Source organism: Carettochelys insculpta, chromosome 8 (genome assembly GCF_033958435.1).
Source record: "Carettochelys insculpta isolate YL-2023 chromosome 8, ASM3395843v1, whole genome shotgun sequence".
Classification (NCBI taxonomy): domain Eukaryota; kingdom Metazoa; phylum Chordata; order Testudines; family Carettochelyidae; genus Carettochelys; species Carettochelys insculpta.
In genome coordinates this window covers 44255067-44272306 of record NC_134144.1, presented here as the reverse complement: position 1 = coordinate 44272306, position 17240 = coordinate 44255067, and the positions used below count along the sequence as shown (strand labels likewise).

Sequence of the window (17240 nt, the reverse complement as noted above, 5' to 3'; positions counted from 1 at the left end):
CCCCTTTTTTGAATGCTTGGGGTTAGCAACAGGGTGGGAAGTGCAGCATGCAGTTTTGTCCAGTGTATGCAGGATTTTCTATAAATGCTAATTCTACAATGAAATTTGCTAACATAGACCCCTTCAGAGTCCTAGGATGGGAAAAAGGCATCTACAAGAGTCATTCTCGTGGCAGGACCAGGATTTTATTTGGTATCGTGCCTCTGGCAGAGGCCAGTTCCTGACATAGGAAAGTGAACTAGCCGGCATGAACCTGGCCCATTTATGGGGACAGGAGTAAGGGGAATTCCCATCTGGGAGCTGTCAGCCTGTGATCTGAAGCATAACGTTCCATTAACCCTTATTGAAAGGATGTGCTCCAGGCCTTTTGAAAAATTTAGTCATAACATTTAAGTTTGAGAGCTCTCTCTGGCTCCCTTGACAATATATTGTACCTTCACCTAAGTATTCACATGACAACCATTCTGCAAGCCAGCAGTTTTTCAAGAGTTAATTCCAGCACCTCCACCTTTTTGCCCTCTGCCCTTCCCTCAACACCTAGTAAATTACTTTGCAATGAACACACACACTTTTTTTTTGTGGTAAAAGACATAGCAAACCTGTTGCAAGTCAAGGCTTGCAAAATTAACATTGAAGTGATCTAAGGGAATCCAAAGCCGTCTGTACTGCAGTACAGTACAAAGTGGAATCTCTGCTTTGAATTACAACAGCCTCAGTCATTGGTAAATGTAAAAGTAGCTCTGTCAATTAACAAGCTTTAACACACAGTTTTTTTAAACTCCTTAAGTCTGTCCTGTCTTAATCACCAGTGGTAATGTGTGTTAATTGACAGCCCCACTTTATTTGTTTTGTAAATTACAGCTGATGCCATAAATTCACTAGTTCTCTAATTGTCCATCGTTAGGCTACAATTCAGTTGTGGACAAGAAATAAAGGGATCTACCTGTGTATGGAGACCAATACTTGATCATCAACTCAGTAAATTTGTCAAAATGCAGTGATTCAGGATGGTCAGCTAGACTCCATAATCCCACCACTAGAAGGAAGCGATTGGTTCTTGACCCTTGATCTCAACAATGTTTATTTTCATGTAATTCTCCCTTCCCCCTACAGACGTTTCCAATTTACGATGAGACAGGACCATATGTAGTACAAAGTATTCTCTTTCAGGCTCTCCACTGTCCCTGGGGTGTTCTCAAAGGTGCTTGTTGTAGTGGCAACTACCTACACAAGAATGCAATTATGAAGTTCCCATACCTGGATGACTGCCTGCTGAAATCACCAACAAGGCAGGCAGCATCTAGCAGGTGGTAACCTTCTTCACAAACCTGGTTTTCTAAATAAATACCAGCAAGTCTACTCTAAAGCTGGTGCAGGAACTGGACGTCACAGGGACCCACCTCAATTTGATCAAGGCCATAAACACCACTGCCCAGACAGTGCTGTTTTTTTTCTTCCATTAACAAGCCTCTTATTTATGACATGAAACAGCCCACAGGTATATGCCAGGATTTTGCTTACAACTCATTGCCCACATGGAGGCCGTGACACTTGTCATCAGATACTTCAGATTAAACATGCATTGCCTGCAAGGATGGCTACGCATCAATTATGTTCCCCATAGGCACTGCATAAATAAGTGTGTGATACTGGACAAAATAAGACTTCTCTCTCTGGTGGATGCGCCTAATCAATCTATTCACAGGGTACTCTTCATTTAAAACATGTCTGCTTTAATTAGCACCACAGATGCCTCACTCCTGGGATTGGACGTATACCTGCGCCCACATTCTCTACAGGGCCACTAGTCTCCTACAAGATCCATCTGACACACAAACCTATTGGAATGCTGCCTATATCCACAACGCTTGCTCCTGCCTCCTACCACTCATCAAGAGTGAGACTATTCAGATCCTTATGGACAACATATTGAGTCTGTTCTGGTCTGGATATGGTCTGAAGAAGTGGGTCTGTCCCATGAAAGCTCACCTAATAAACTATTTTGCTAGTCTTTAAAGTGCTACTTGACTGCTTTTTGTTTTGGTAGTATATAGACTAGCACGGCTTACTCTCTGTTACTATAGCTTATATGTGTTACATAAACAGGTGAGGGAGAGCATGTGTACACTCCCTTTGTGTGGGAAGCTGTGATAGTCTGGTGATGGTACATCAGACACAATTGCCATTATCACTATGGCTTTCCTATGTGGCTGTCACAGAACATCACAGTAGATGACCTCAGCTGAACATTTTCTCCAGACCATGACTGGGAGTTGAACAGCATAGTTCCCCACACTTTTCAAGAGTGGGGTTTCCCCAAGATAGACATTTTTGTTACTGCTCAAAATATCAAATGCCTCCAGTTCTTTTCCAGGGTGGGCCTCAGTGTCCAGTTGTTAGGTGATACATTGCTCTTCAAGTGGAATGCTACCCTTTATGTATTCCTTCCCATCCCTCTTTTGACTCATGTGATCCACAAGATTAGGCTGGACAGGGTCATGGTAATTCTAATAGCCCTGAGGTCTCACCAAACCTGGTATCTTCACTTTTTCAGGGTGACCACCTGTACCTCAATCACACTCCCACATCTCTGATCTGGTGTCTCAGGACTCAGGCTGTATCCTGCACCCAGATCTGAGAAAACTCCATCTCAGAGCCTGGCTTCTCCATGGCTTGGGACTGGAGCTGACCTTCTTGGAGGAGGTACAAAAAGTACTTTTATACAGTTGCAGAGGAACAACCAGTCACATGTTCAGCCTGAAATACATATGATTTGAATCATGATGTCAACTAAAACAGATGACATCCATCCTAGTGACGCTACCCTTCATGCTATTAGAACTCAGATGGGCAGGCCTATACATGAACTCAATAAAAGTCCATCTACCTACAATCACAGCATTCCACCCCATGGTGGATCACTGCTTTGTTTTACACTCCCATTAACCAAAGTTTTCCTCAAAGGACTCAATAATGCCTACCCTGAACTCCATGGGACCTAGTCCTTTGGGTCCTCACCTCTTCCTAGTTCAAATCCATGGTGATTTCCTCACTGTTACACCTTTCCATGAAAGTAGCTTTCCTTATGGCAAGTGCTTTGGCCAGACACTTAGAAGAATTGGGACCTCTCATGACAGACCCCCAATACGCAGTTGTCTTTAACGGTAAATAGTCCTTCAGACTACACCTGAAATTTCTGTCAAAAGAAGTTTTTCTACCTGAACCAACTGGTATATATGCTAGCATTCCACCACAAATCCCACACACTGAGAACACATTACATGCTTCATGCTCGTGATGTTCATTGGGCACTGCCTTATTACATGAGCAAGACTATACTGTTCTGCAAATCACTCAGAGTGCTGCAAAGGGCAGCATTTCTAAACAGACTCTCTAAGTGGATCTCCAATTGTAAAAAACTCTTCTGTTGCCAGTGCAACTGCCAGCTCCCCATGGCAATTGCCCTCATTCCATTAGAGCCCTATGAGCTTTCACTGCTTTCCTCCACAACATCTCTATCATGGACCTCTGTAGAGTTGCTACCTGGGCATCAGTCGAATACCTTTACACAGCTATATGCTTTATATCAACAGGCAGCATCTGACACCTCTTTCAAACACTCTGTACTGTCATGTGTTATGACTCAAACTCCAAAGCCCCCTCCTTCCATCAGAGGGCACTGCTCTGAAGTCTTAAAGTGGAGGAATCCACTTGCACAGCTCTTGAAGGAAGGGTATTACTCACATTATGCAGTAACTGAGGTTCTTTGAGATGTGTATCCCTGTGTGTGCTCTGCTATCCTCCCTCCTTCTCTTTACTTTGGAGTTTCTTAATCAGTCTCTGTAGTAGAGAAGGAATGGAGTGAGCTTTGGTCGCACAGTGTCAGTTAACTGCCTAGAACTATACACTGTGATCTAACAAAAAGTTTCTGACTGTGAGCACAGGGGTGCACAGACATCTAAAGTGGAGCACCCACAGAGGGACACATCTTGAAGAACCCTGTCTTCAGACTCAACCAAATGATTTTTTTTATCCTTGTGATTTCTCTGGGTTTCTGTTAAATACGATAAGTAATACAATAAATATAGGCTTAATATATTCCTTAGATCCACTATCATCCAGCTGAGTTGGCTTCTCTTTTACAAGGTCTGGCAGACTGAACCATCTAGTGTAAATTTCAAAACTTCATGTAACAGCAACTGTGGTGTCATGCTATTTACTTGTGAGACCTCTGTTCTGTACTGCTTATATTCTTGTATGTGCTCCTTGTTTAAAATAATATTTTATTAGGAGAGGAGGATTATTGTTGCTTGCATTGTGTCTAAGACTCATGTTGCTGGTTGAAGAAGGAAGGTAATGAACTTTGAGACTTTGTCCTCTACCTACCCAAGCTAGTTCATGTGTTTTTAGACTTTAGTGTCCATGGAAATAAGCCAATTATATCATTTAAATGTTCTCGTTTCTTAATTTGTCAACTTTGTAAATCAAACCCCAAAACACACACAGTCCTGTTTTTATTTAATAAACCATATAATCCTCCACATCTTCCATTTAGTGTTTTTAGAGTAATGAAGTTGTGTTGCCAGATTATTTAAAAACTATACTTATTTAAGAACAAAGATATTTCTCTTGGTCTTAAAAAAGACAACATAAAAAATTCTTCCATTTGATGGTCAATATATTCTCTGGGAACTGAAGAAAATTTCTGTGATCTTTGTTAAACTATATGAATTCTGTATTCTCCAATGTGGGCGCTTTCTATGCGACATAGTGGTAAGAGCTGTTCTGGAGTAGAATCAGAATTTGACAGCTGGATCTAGGATATCAGAAACTGATCGCAATGCAAGACCAAAGACATCTTGTCAACTGTGTGTGTGGTGTTGTTGCTGCTAACTTGAAGTCAACAGATGGGTTGGTTTAAGTATAGTGGCTTATAGATTCCTGTGGTAAAGCCCTGATTAGTAGATTTTCCATCTGCCCTAAAGCCAGTCCCTATTTTACTATTATAAAGAAAATTTTTGTCTCTTTGGAATGGAGACTAGATCAGGCTCTGATAAAGGCTGAAGCTTGAGATACATTTTTCCTTTAAATGTGTTAGAAAAATATTTTGCTACCTTTCCACATCTGTCTTGATTGGTTTATGTAGAATGCAGATTTCATCTCTTTACGAACACGGTGCTACTTCTGTTCTGAAACGAGAAATCCTTTTCTTATGAGAAATCCAGGAGCTTTATTTTTATCCATCCTATGTTGGAGGAGTCATCAGCTGGAGCAGTCTGCTAATGAAAGTCTAGACCTTTTCCTCTGGTCCTGTTTTTTTTAGAGAAAGGAGGATTGCAGTAACTGCAACTTCATTAGGAAGTATTTGATTAACCCAGTGGGTTTAGCCTTTAGCTGCTGCTGGCACAGTGAGTTGGTACAGCTTGCTTCTTTTATACGGGGGGCAGATTTCAAGTGGATGTTTTATTTCAAGAATGAAAATGTGCATTCTTTTTGTATTACACCCAGTAGTCACCTGACAAAGTCATTTTATTAGTGCACTGCTGCATGTTTTGTTCTAAAAAATGCTCTAATTCTGCCAGATATCCAGAGGAAAATTAGTGAGTTTTTTCTCCTCATGAATAACTAAAAAGGGAGGGAGGGGGGAAGTACTCACTTGAAAAGCCTATTAGTCTATTTTTATTTTATTTATTTTGACTTATGAGGAATTTACAAACATAGTCTTTATAGCTTTACAGAACATGAAAGACAATAGGAGTGCTCTCAGACTTCAATACTGTATTTGTATTTGTTAAGCATCCTTTAAAAAGTGGAAGTTTAAATCTTAGGGAAGGAAATAGCAAGAAGCATAAACTCTAGCAATTACAATGTAAAAATATAATTAGGGAGGCCAAAAAAGAAAGTGAAGAACAGCTAGCCAAATACTCAAAAATAAAAGCAAAAGTGTTGTATGTATGTCAGAAATGTGAAGTTTGCTAAACAGTGGACGACCAAGTTGCAAATGGGAGCACTCAGAGACGATAAGGTCATTGTGAAGAAACTAAATATGTTTTTTTGCATTCGTCTTTAGGGTGGAGGATGCTGGGGAGATTTCTAAACCTGAGCCATACTTTTTAGATGGCAAATCTGAGGAACTGACCCAGATTTGAGGTTTCTGGAACAAATTGGTAAATTAAACAGTAACAAATCACTAGGACCAGATGGTATTTACTCAAGAGTTCGGAAGTGAACTTAAATACGAAATTGCAGAACTACTAGTTGTGGTTTTTGTAACATTTAAATAATCTTCTGTACTAAATGACTAGGCGATAACTAATGTAGTAATAACTCCAGAGGTGATCCTGGCAATTAAAGGCCAGCAACCTTGATTTCAGTACTGGGAAAATTTGGTTGAAACTACAGTAAAGAACAGAATTGTCAGACATATAAACTAACATGATTTGATAGGGGAGAGTCAATGTGTTTTTTGTAAAGGGAAATCATGCCTCACCAGTGTACTGGAGTACTTTGAGGAGGTCAACAAGCACGTGGACATGGGAGATCCAGTGGATATAGTGTACTTAAATTTTCACAAAGCCTTTGACAAGGCTCCTGAGCGTGAGGGTTTAACAAAGTAAATTGTCGTGTGATATGATGGAAGGTTCTCTCTCTCTCCCCCCCGCACCAGCTAAAAGACAGAGTAAACAAAGGGTAGAAATAAATGGTGAGTTTTCAGAATGGAGGGGTTAAATAGCTGTGCCTCCTAGGTATATGTACTGGGGACAGTCCTATTCATAAATGATCTGGGAAAAGGGGTAAACAATGAGGTGGCAGAACTTGGAGATGATGCAAAGTTACTCATGTTGGTTAAGTCCAAAATAGGCTTTAAGGAGCTATAAAGGAACTCGCATATGGGTGGTGCACGTTGGAAATCATAATCCTAACTATGTATATAATATGGTGGGGCTCTAAATTAGCTGGTACAATTCAAGAAAGATATTCACTCAGTGAGCAGTGGCAGTCAAAAAGTGAATAGAATGATGAAAATCATTAAGAAAGGGATAGATAATAGGACAGGAAATATAATATTGGCTCTGTATAAATACACGGTACACCCACATCTTAAATACTGCATGAAGATGTAGTTGTCCCATCTCACAAAAGATAGATTATAATGGGGAAAGGTTCAGAAAGGGGCAAAAAATGATTAGGGCTATAAAACAGCTTCTGTATGAGGAGAGATTAAGTTTGGGACTTTTCAGTTTCAAAAAGAGATTAAGTGGCGAGGATATGATAGAGACATAAAAAAATCATTACTGTTGTAGAGAAAGTAAACCAGGAGGTGTTACTTACTAACAACCCAAGAACTAGGGGTCACCAAATAAAATTAATAGGTAGCAGGTTTAAAACAAAAGGAAGTACTTTTCTATACAATGCACATTCAATTTATGGAACTATTTACCAGAGGATGTTGAGAACAAATCTCCATCCAGTATGAATGCTGAAATTAATTTTAAAGCAAGTATTCATGCTCAAAGTTGAAAGGCAGTAACTAACCCACAGACACAGGGAGCATCCACATTGCAGAGACTGTACTGGCGTACATAATCTATATTAGGAATACTAGCAAAGACACTACAACAAGGGAAGGGGTTCTCTCCAAGAGGCAGTAGTTAGGTCAGCAGAAGAATTCTTCCATTGAACTAGTGCTGTCTACACTGTGGCTTAAGTCAGTTTACCTACATGTCTCAGGGGTGTGAATTTTTCCATTCCTGAGCAAACCAGCTGTTGTCTGTTTTCTAGCATAGGCCAGCCCTTTATCTGCATAACTATGTTGGCATAGCCTCATAGTATGTATGCATCTTAGGCTAAAAATAGGGTTATCTGTCAGTGTAGGAACACCACCTCCCTGAACAAGTTAGCTTTCCAAAACAAAGAAGGCAGTCTTGTGGCACCTTAAAGACTAACAATATTATTTATTAGGTGATGAGCTTACATGGGAAGGACTCACTTCAGATCTGGAGTATTACTGAGAGAAAGAAAAGTGAAGAATCAGCTAATGGGGGAGGGTAGAAAGGAGGGGGAGTGGGAAAATCATCCTTGTTATACACAAGATATTTGACATATATGAGTCCATGCTCATAGGTATCAAACTTGAAAATGAATTCCCATTCAGATGTCTCCCTTTGTAATCTGTTAAAATCTCTTTGTTGTAATACACTGACTATTACATCATTAATAGTGTGTCCTGTCAAGTTAAAGTGGTCACTTACCAATTTGTGTGTTCAGATTCCTAATGTCTGATCTGTATCCATTCATTTTTTGGTGAAGCGATTGTTGCGTTTGTTTAATATATATAGCAGGGGGGCATTGCCGGCACATGATGGCATATGTCACATTAGTGGAAGTTGAGGAAGATGAGATCCCAACCATGTGACAGATGTGGTTAGGTCCAGTGATAGTGTGTCAAGTGTAAATATGTGGACAGCTGGCAACCAGGTTTGTTGCAAGGACAGGTTCCATGGTTAGTATTTCTGTGGTATGGCATGTGGCTGATAGTGAGAATTTTCTAGATGTCAGGTGGCTGTCCTTACAACAAACGTTTCTGCCCCTCCTTCTTTCCCCCTATTTAGCTGATTCCTCAGTTTTCTCTGTTTTTCTTTTTTCTTGCAGTAATGCTCCAGATCTGAAGAGGTGGGTCTTTCCCATGAAAGCTCATCACCCTAATAAATATTGTTAGTCTTTAAGGTGCTGCAGGACTGCTTTCTTTGTTTTGCGAAGATGCAGACTAACACTCATACCTCTATGAAAGTTAGCTGTATCTATGAAAGTGCTCTTATGTCAGAATATCTGAGGCTACAGAGGGTTTAAGTCAGCATAACTGTATTGATCAGGGTGAGGATTTTTTCCCATATCCCTGATTGATACAGATACGCCAGTATAACTTTTCAGTGTAGACCAGGCCCCAACACCAAAGCAGTGCTGCACTCTAAATTTTTGAAAACCATGTTTCTTTCCATCTTATTTGCTTTTTTGAAGCATCAATTACTTGAAAATTTAATGGATTTTTCATAACAAGTAAATCAAATCTACGTGCCCATCCGTGAACATTTGAAAAACTGTAGCATGATTAATAGTAACAGAGAGGTAGCCGAGCTAGTCTATATGCTATGAAAACAAAAAAAGCAGTCCAGTAGCACTTTAAAGACTAACAAAATAATTTATTAGGTGATGAGCTTTCATGGGACAGATCCACTTTCTTTAGCATGGCTAAATTTATCTTTGTATTACTCTCTAAAAACATCAACATTTCAGAATTAACAATATACAAACAGATGCAAATTTCTACATCAGTCTGTCTTAAGTCAGTACCTGTTCTCAGAGTTGGTACAGTTTTTTTCTGTTTGTAACTTAAAAAAAATTTGTTTTAAGAACATACAAATGGTCATTCTAGGTCAAACTATCAAAACAAAACATCTGTCCAGTAGCGCTTTAAAGGCTAACAAAATAATTTCTTAGGTGGTGAGCTTTCATGGGATAGACCCACTTCTTCAGATCATAGCCATACCAGACCAGACTCTGTTTTCTGGAGTCTGTTCTGGTATGGCTATGATCTGAAGAAATGGGTCTATCCTACAAAAGCTCACCACCTAATAAATTATTTTGTTAGTCTTTAAAGTGCTGCTGGACTGTTCTTTTTGTTTTGCATGATCTGCATGATCTCTCATTAAACATCCGGTGTGTGATTAACACTTGTAACTAAGCCAACAGTAAGTAGGACTTCAGATACCCTTTCATCAAGTTCAGGGTTTGGAAAGTCTTTAAATAATATGTTTGCATTGTAAAACTAAATATGCAAATACAGCTTGCTTTTGCTATGTAAACCTTGTATAGTAGGCTTTGAATTTTTGATTTGAAAAAAGGTCTTTCTTATGCATGAGGTTCTGATCCGTTAGTGGAATGCTGAACTTCTCCTGGAATCCTTTCAAGTTTTACTGTGACTTTTGGTCAGTCTTCTAAAAATGTCTCACAACAGAAGATGCATTGTTTCATGCTAAACTACAGATCTGTTTTTGATTATTCTGTGATGCTTTTCCCATTTTCTGTGGCTGTTGGCTATTATCTAAGATTTTAGTACGGTGACTTTTTTTTGCTGAGCAAGTAGATATTTTGTGTGGTGAAGCAATCCTTTTTTCTCCCAGAAACTAACTCCAAAGTGCTCTTCTAGTTATCAAAGCTAGCTTTTAAATTGAGGTTATTCACAAGTAATAATTATTTCAAATGCCCTGCTTTCTATTTCCCACTTTAATTTCTTTTTTAAAAAATGTCTTTAACAGTAACAGTTTGAAAGAAACCATTTTTGCTAATGCAAAAACCTGAGTTTATTGGTTCAGATTTGCAGCTGTTGGAGAAGCATGAAATAGTTGGGAGGTAGATACTGGGAATGGACAATGGGGTTCAGATATAGACAAGTACAAATTTTCATTCAGCCATTGAACTTGTTTTAAGGTTTGTTTTGTTTTAGGTTTTATTTAATATATTTTTACTGCAATTCAGGTGTCTAACTCCTGATGAATGTTTTACTCAGAGGCTATGTCATCTTTTTGTTGTCCCTCCACATCTGGTATGACCACAAAAACACATTATTGGATGGTTTTCCCCATTCCATTCCTCAGAGATGTATCTTAGGTGACCTAAGTGAGTTTTCTTTTCCCAGGGCCTAATGCTCAGGTCTCTGCTACCTTTGGCGGTGTGTTGAGGTAACTTCTCTTCCAGTTCCCCTGTATTGATAGTTTTGTTGGTGGGAATACGTCTCCATTTCACTGGGGTGGGGACTGGATGCTGAAGTGCTCGAATCATAGGACTGGAAAGAGCCTTAAAGAGGTCATCAAGTCAAGTCCCAGGCACTCCTGGCAGGAACAAGCACCATGTAGATGCCTGACAGATGTTTGTCTAACCAGCTCTTAAAAAATCTCCAGTGGTAGAGATTCCCCACCCTTTTGGGCAATTATTCCAGTGGTTAACTGCCCTGACACTTAAGAATTTTTCTCTAATTTCCAACCTAAAACTCCATTGCTGCAGTTTAAGCCCATTGCTTTTTGTCCTATTATTAGGAATTAGGAAGACATTTTTTTCCTCCTTCCTCCTTGCAACAACTTTTTAGGTACTTAAAAGCTGTTATCCTGTCCCCTCTCTTTTCTCTTTTCAAGATTAAATAAACCCAGTTTTTTTAATCTTCCCTCGAAGGTCATGTTTTCTAGACCTTTAATAGTTTTTGTTGCCCTTTCCTGAACTTTTTCCATTTGTTCACATTTTTTCCTGAAATGTAGCACCCCAAGCTGGACACAACACTCTAGTTAAGGCCAAATCAGCATAGAGTAGAGCAGAAAAATTACTTTGTGTGTCTTGCTTACTGCATTCCCACTAATACATGCCAGAATGGTTTGATATTATTTTTTTGCAAGTGTTACAGTGTTGACTCCTGGAGAGGTAGCTGTGTTAGTCTGTATCTTCACAAAACAAAAAAGCAGTCCTGTAGCACTTTAAAGACTAACAAAATAATTTATTAGGTGATAAGCATTCATGGGACAGACCCACTACTGTTTTTGTTAGTCTTTAAAGTGCTGCAGGACTGCTTTTTTGTACAGTTGTCTCCTCCTTTAGCTTGTGGTCCACTATGACCCCATAGATCTCTTTCCATAGTACTCCTTCCTAGGCACTCATTTCCCATGTGGTATGTGTGCAGCTGATTGTTCCTTCCTAAGAATTTCATCTTATTTACCTCGGACTATTTCACCAGTTTTTTCAGATCATTTTGAATGTTAATTGTATCTTCCAAAGCACTTGCAACCTTTCCAACTTGGTATTGTCCATGAACTTTATCAGTGTACTCTCTATGCTATTACCTAAATAGACTTGGATCCAGATCTGATCCCTGTGGGAACCCCACTTGTTATGCCTTTCCAGCATGGCTGTGAACCATTGACAGCTACTCTCTGTAAATGGTTATCCAACCAGTTATGCACCCACCTTATAGTAGCTTTATCTAGGTTGTATTTCTCTAGTTTGTTAATGAAGTCATACAATACTGTATCAAAAGCCTTACTAAATTCTAGGTATACCATATCTACTGCTTTGCCCCTATTCACAAGTCTTGTTATCTGTCAAAGAAAGCTATCAGGTTGGTTTGACATGATTCATTCTTGACAAATCCATTCTATTACGTATGACCTTATCTACTAGCATCTTCAGATAATGAATGCCCTGGAAGTAATTTCTCCTCATTCCCTAACGGTGAGCCTAAGATGTCTCTTGGTCTTGTGTACAAAATGTCTAATACCCTGCTCTTTCCTGTCCCAGGCAACATTCTTACCTGCTTTGAATTGCCAGGTTTTAATTAAGATGTGTGTGCCATCCTGATTGTTCGGTAGTAGACTTTGCATCATCTATAGTTTGGATGCATGAATTCATAGAGAAAGAAAATTATATTTTCCTGCAGCAAACATCATATTATTTAAGGCAGTAGCCATGCAAACACCATGGGATTTAGTGGTTTATTTCATGAGTTTTCCCATTTGGCTGTGCCTGGTATTTAGTGTTCACAAGTTGGGTCCTAAACTATCTTTAACATGGTAAGGGATTGAGGGGGGGAGGGGTGACAAAAAGGCAGGATATGGGAAGCTGAGGGCTTCAATTGTAAATAACAGTAAAGATCAAATAGTGATTATAACTATTTCTTAGCTTGGGACATTTAGCATGTTAATGCAGGTATGTTCATAAAGTGGTTTGTTAAATGTACTGGTCATATTTAAGGTGGAAAGAGAGTTCTCATTTATTGGATATTATCTGATCAGTGGTGTCCAAAAGCACTTGAGTGGATTGCCACATGCCCCCCCCCCAACTCCCCTGGCCAGCTAGGTGCTGCCCCCTGAGCCAGGCATCCTACTCCCCATCTCAACCAGGCATCTTACCCCCCAACTCCGCAGCAAACTGCCAGTAACTCACCAGAGTCATGCTGCCCTGAGCTGCACCAGCTGCCCAAGCCCTGAGCCACCTGAGTTGCACCAGTGGAGCACCCAGCTGCACCAGCTGTGTAGCTCCACGAGCTGCATGGTGTAGTGTCTGAGGAGCCACTGCCTAAGCCACTGCACCAGCCCACAGAGCCGCATTCTCAACAATACGTTTCCCCATTCGTGAATGGGAAGCGTGTTGGACACTGCAGTGACAGATCAAAAGAGATTTGCAGGAAAGATCTTCTGTAATTCACTGGTCATCCTCAATCTGTTTAATGTTTGTCCACATAAGGACCATTAACCACAGTTTGAAAAGTTGCATAGTTTCTTCTTCCCAGTTCATTTGGATGCTTCCATGTACTGTGAGCTTTCCCCTCTCCACCCTTGCCCCCAAATGTGGTTTCTGTCTTAGGTTATGTCCATACTTACTGGAAAATCAACTCTTTCAGGGTTGATATTCTGGGGTGCAAATTTATTGCACATAGTGGGGATGCATGAAATCAAATTATCAGAGCTCTGCAGTTGGTCTTGATAGTCCTCATTCTCCCAAGGAGTAAGGGAGGCTGATGGGAGAAATCTCCCTCAATGTGGATGGCCAGAAAAATTGATCTGTATTATGTTGATTCTGTGCAATTGTGTAACTTAGATCAACTTTCAGGTCTACCCTAGATCTGGCCTTAACAAGAGATCATGGTACTGTACCTTATGAATAAGTCTGCTAAATTGGTATGGTTTCTGTGTACCATGCCAAAACATTTTAAAATAATAAAATAACAGAGGCTTATTCAAAAAGCAAACCTATTAGCAGTACATGTAACAAAAGGTGGGGTGGGAGAACAGCCCTTCTACTGTTTATAGTCCATTTTCACATACTTTTCCCTAAGGAAAGAAGATTGTGTTTGTTTTTTAATGGGGCCTGTGAATCTGTCTCTAGTTCAGCAGATGTAATTGATTTTGCTTTTCCCTTGATGCCTCAAAAACGTCTGTAAAAAAAGAATTTGTGGGATATTTGTCTGTCTTTTGTAGTCAGACCAAATCTAAACATAGAGAGAACATGTATTTTCATTAACTTAGCCTTCTGTGTTTGACACTAGGATCTTCTTCCCGAATGTTACAATAATTAGAATGCCAAAATCTGGTTCACATTCCATCCACATATGCTCAAGTAAAGTAGTCTACAGTTTCTCAGTTTCTAAGCAAGTGGCTGCAACTTGTATATAGTGTGGGGAAATAAAATAGCTTTTGTTATGCTTAATTTTGAAATACATACCAAAAAAGTCCATAAGGTGTTTTGATTCCTGATAGCCTCTTTTTTCAATATGATTTAGTAAAGCATTTCATTTTAAGTGTGTTAAAATTCAGTTCTGCGTTACGTAAGACTTTTCTTAATCATTACATTATTGCATCAACTGTCCTCTTTTTTTTTTTTGTCTGTAAACATTTTTGTGGTTTCCCTATATATCAATTGGATTGGAGTTTCAAGGCTTTTTTTTAAATGTGGCAGTTTCCATGGTTACTTTGACCGCTGAATGGGACCTCCCTTTGATTCGTGCCCATGAAACTGTGTTGACAGTGGAAATGTGTACAAATAAAAGGTAAATAAAATAGAGGGTCTGTTTCACAGGACTACTTGTCCTGATTTAGTTTGACATTATTAGAAAACTTGTAAACTGTCACCTTTGTGGTGTTCCATGGCTGCAGTATAGATGCTGGGGTAGAGATTAATAATATCTAACACTGTGAAAACATGAAGCTAAAGTTATTTGAATTATTTCAAAAAAGGCTGGTCATTGTAGCTTTTTAATATATATTAGTTTATGACAGCAGATTAAATACTTAGTTACAGGTATAAACTGGTGTTTTTGCAGAGCTTACGCATGCATTTCTAAAGTGTTCATTTCTCTAACAATCCCTAGAGTTTGTCAGGGCTCACACAAACACTACCACTGCCAGGGCCTCACTGCCCCTTCAGTCCCTATGCAATTTCGTCCTGATGGTATGTCTGGTCCCTGCTGTCATGGTGCATGTCTGCCTCAAGCTGCTGGGACACGTGGCTGCTTACCACATACATGGTCAAACTGGCCAGGCTTCGCATGTGTTGCCTTTAGTCATGGTTGGCCACATGTTATACTCAGGCAAGACAGTGGGTCCCTGTCCGATCTCCAGTGGTGGACATGTCCAGGCAATGTTTTTGCTGGGGCGCTGTTTCACCAGCTACCCCCGTCAGTCACCCTTTCTATAGACACCTCCGTTATGGACTGGTGGGCCCATTCGAGTTCTTGCACAGTTCAGAGCAAATGACCCTTCACCAAGAAGATGTTCCACATTGACCTCCTGGAACTCCAGGTTGTCCGCTGTGTTTGCATGCATTTCCAGGGTCACCTTGTGCACTGATTAGTGAACATCCTAAAGGACACCACTACCTGCATGTATTATATCAACCCACAGGGTGGGGTTCAGTCCCCACCCCTGAGCTCCGAGGCCATAAAATTGTGGACTTGGTGCTTCTGGCATCACATAACTCCTATTGCCACACATCTCCCTGGGGTGCTGGATGTCACAGCGGATGTCCTCAATAGCTTGTTCAGCGACCATCACGAGTGGGAGATTGATATGGCAGCCCTCAACCACGTATTCCAACTTTGGGCCCAGCCCTGCATAGACAACCCGGGTCAGCAGGAGGTGTCATCAGTACTGTTTAAGGGCGGGCCTCAGGGACACCTTCTCCATCAAGTGGGATACGCCCCTTTTTTATGCATTTTTTCCCCTTCTTCCCTTGAATCACCAGCTTCTGATCAAAGTCAGACTGGATTGAGTCCTCCTCATCCTGGTAGCCCCAGCATGACCAAGACAAACTTGGTATCCTTACCTCTTTCAGATGTCAGGAGTGGCTCCTTATCCCTTTCCTCCTTGCCACAATCTTCTGTCTCAGGACTTTGGTCACACTCTCCAACCCAGTCCATTCAGCCTGCATCTCCATGTGTGGCTCCTAGATTGCATGCTCTGGTGGGGAGAAGAGGGTTCTCATTAATAGCAGACAGGAGTCCACATGCAAGTCCTACCTTTACAAGTGGAAGCAGGTCTCTCTCTGTTTGGGTACTAACCATCCTATGCCTCCTCATACCATGTCCCTTCCTGTCCTCCTTGACTTCCAGCTGTACTTGTGTGAGTCAGGCCTGGCCCTTAGCACTGTTCAGGTACATGCTGCAGCATTGTCAATGTTCTACCAGGCAGAAGATGGGGTCTCCTTTCTTGCCCATCCCATCACCAAATGTTTTCTGACAGGTCTGCAAAACACCTTCCTCTCAGCATGTACTCTGGTCCCTATTTAGGACGTTAATCATGTAGTCAGTTGCCTCAAGAAACCACCATTTGAACCCTTGGTGAGGTGTTCCTGGCTCCAGCTGTTGATGAAGGTCTTGTTTCTTGTTGCCATCATATTGACCAGGAGAACTGGGGAGGTTGCCACCCTCATGGCTGAGCCTCCTTATACCATCTTTACCGAGGACAGGGTCACCACCCTCATCCCAAGTTTCTTCCTTTCTTTGTCTCCATTTTGCATCAGTGAACCTGTTCATTTACTGGCGCTCTTCCTGAAGCCACACACTGATCCCACACATCGTGTGGCACACCCTGGATGTCTGTCAGGTATTGGCCTTTTATGTCAACCACATAAAGCCTTGGTGTAAGACTCTGAGGATCTTCCTGTCCTTTACAGAGTTGTGCAAGGGCCTTCCTGGTTTGTCTCAACAGCTGTCCAAGTGGATCTCCACCACCATTCACAGTTTTTATGAGCTTCAGTGTGCGCTTCCAGGTGCTGTTGCCACTCATTCAACCCAGGCTGTGTCCTCCAGTACTGCCTTTCTCAAGAATGTATACTTTATGGACATCTGTAAGGCAGCTGTGTGGTCCTCCAGTAACTTGTTTGCGCAGCACTATGCTCTCTCGTTTTCCTTTGCTTCCTCAATTCAAGTAGGACAAGCAGTTCTACCGACTGTAATAGTTACTAGGCTCCAAATGCACCTCCAAAGGGCAATTACTGCTTTATAGTCGCCCAGAGTGGAGCGCCCAGGGGGACACTACGCGAAGAAGAGGAGGAAGCACTAACGATGATTCTTCATGATGTGTCCCCCTGTGGGCGCTCCATTTCCTTCCCTCCTTCCTCTGGTTTGGAGCATCATGCTGAATTTGCTAGGTAGAGAAAGAGTGGAGGGGTAGTGCACCATGTGCACACCAGATTGCACAAGG

General features: G+C 40.9%; 1 protein-coding gene across 2 annotated transcripts in view; it reads left to right on the top strand.

The window, feature by feature from the left end:
- Positions 1 to 17240, top strand: part of TANC1 (tetratricopeptide repeat, ankyrin repeat and coiled-coil containing 1) — a 193983-nt gene that overhangs the window by 35466 nt on the left and 141277 nt on the right. The window lies entirely within an intron of this gene.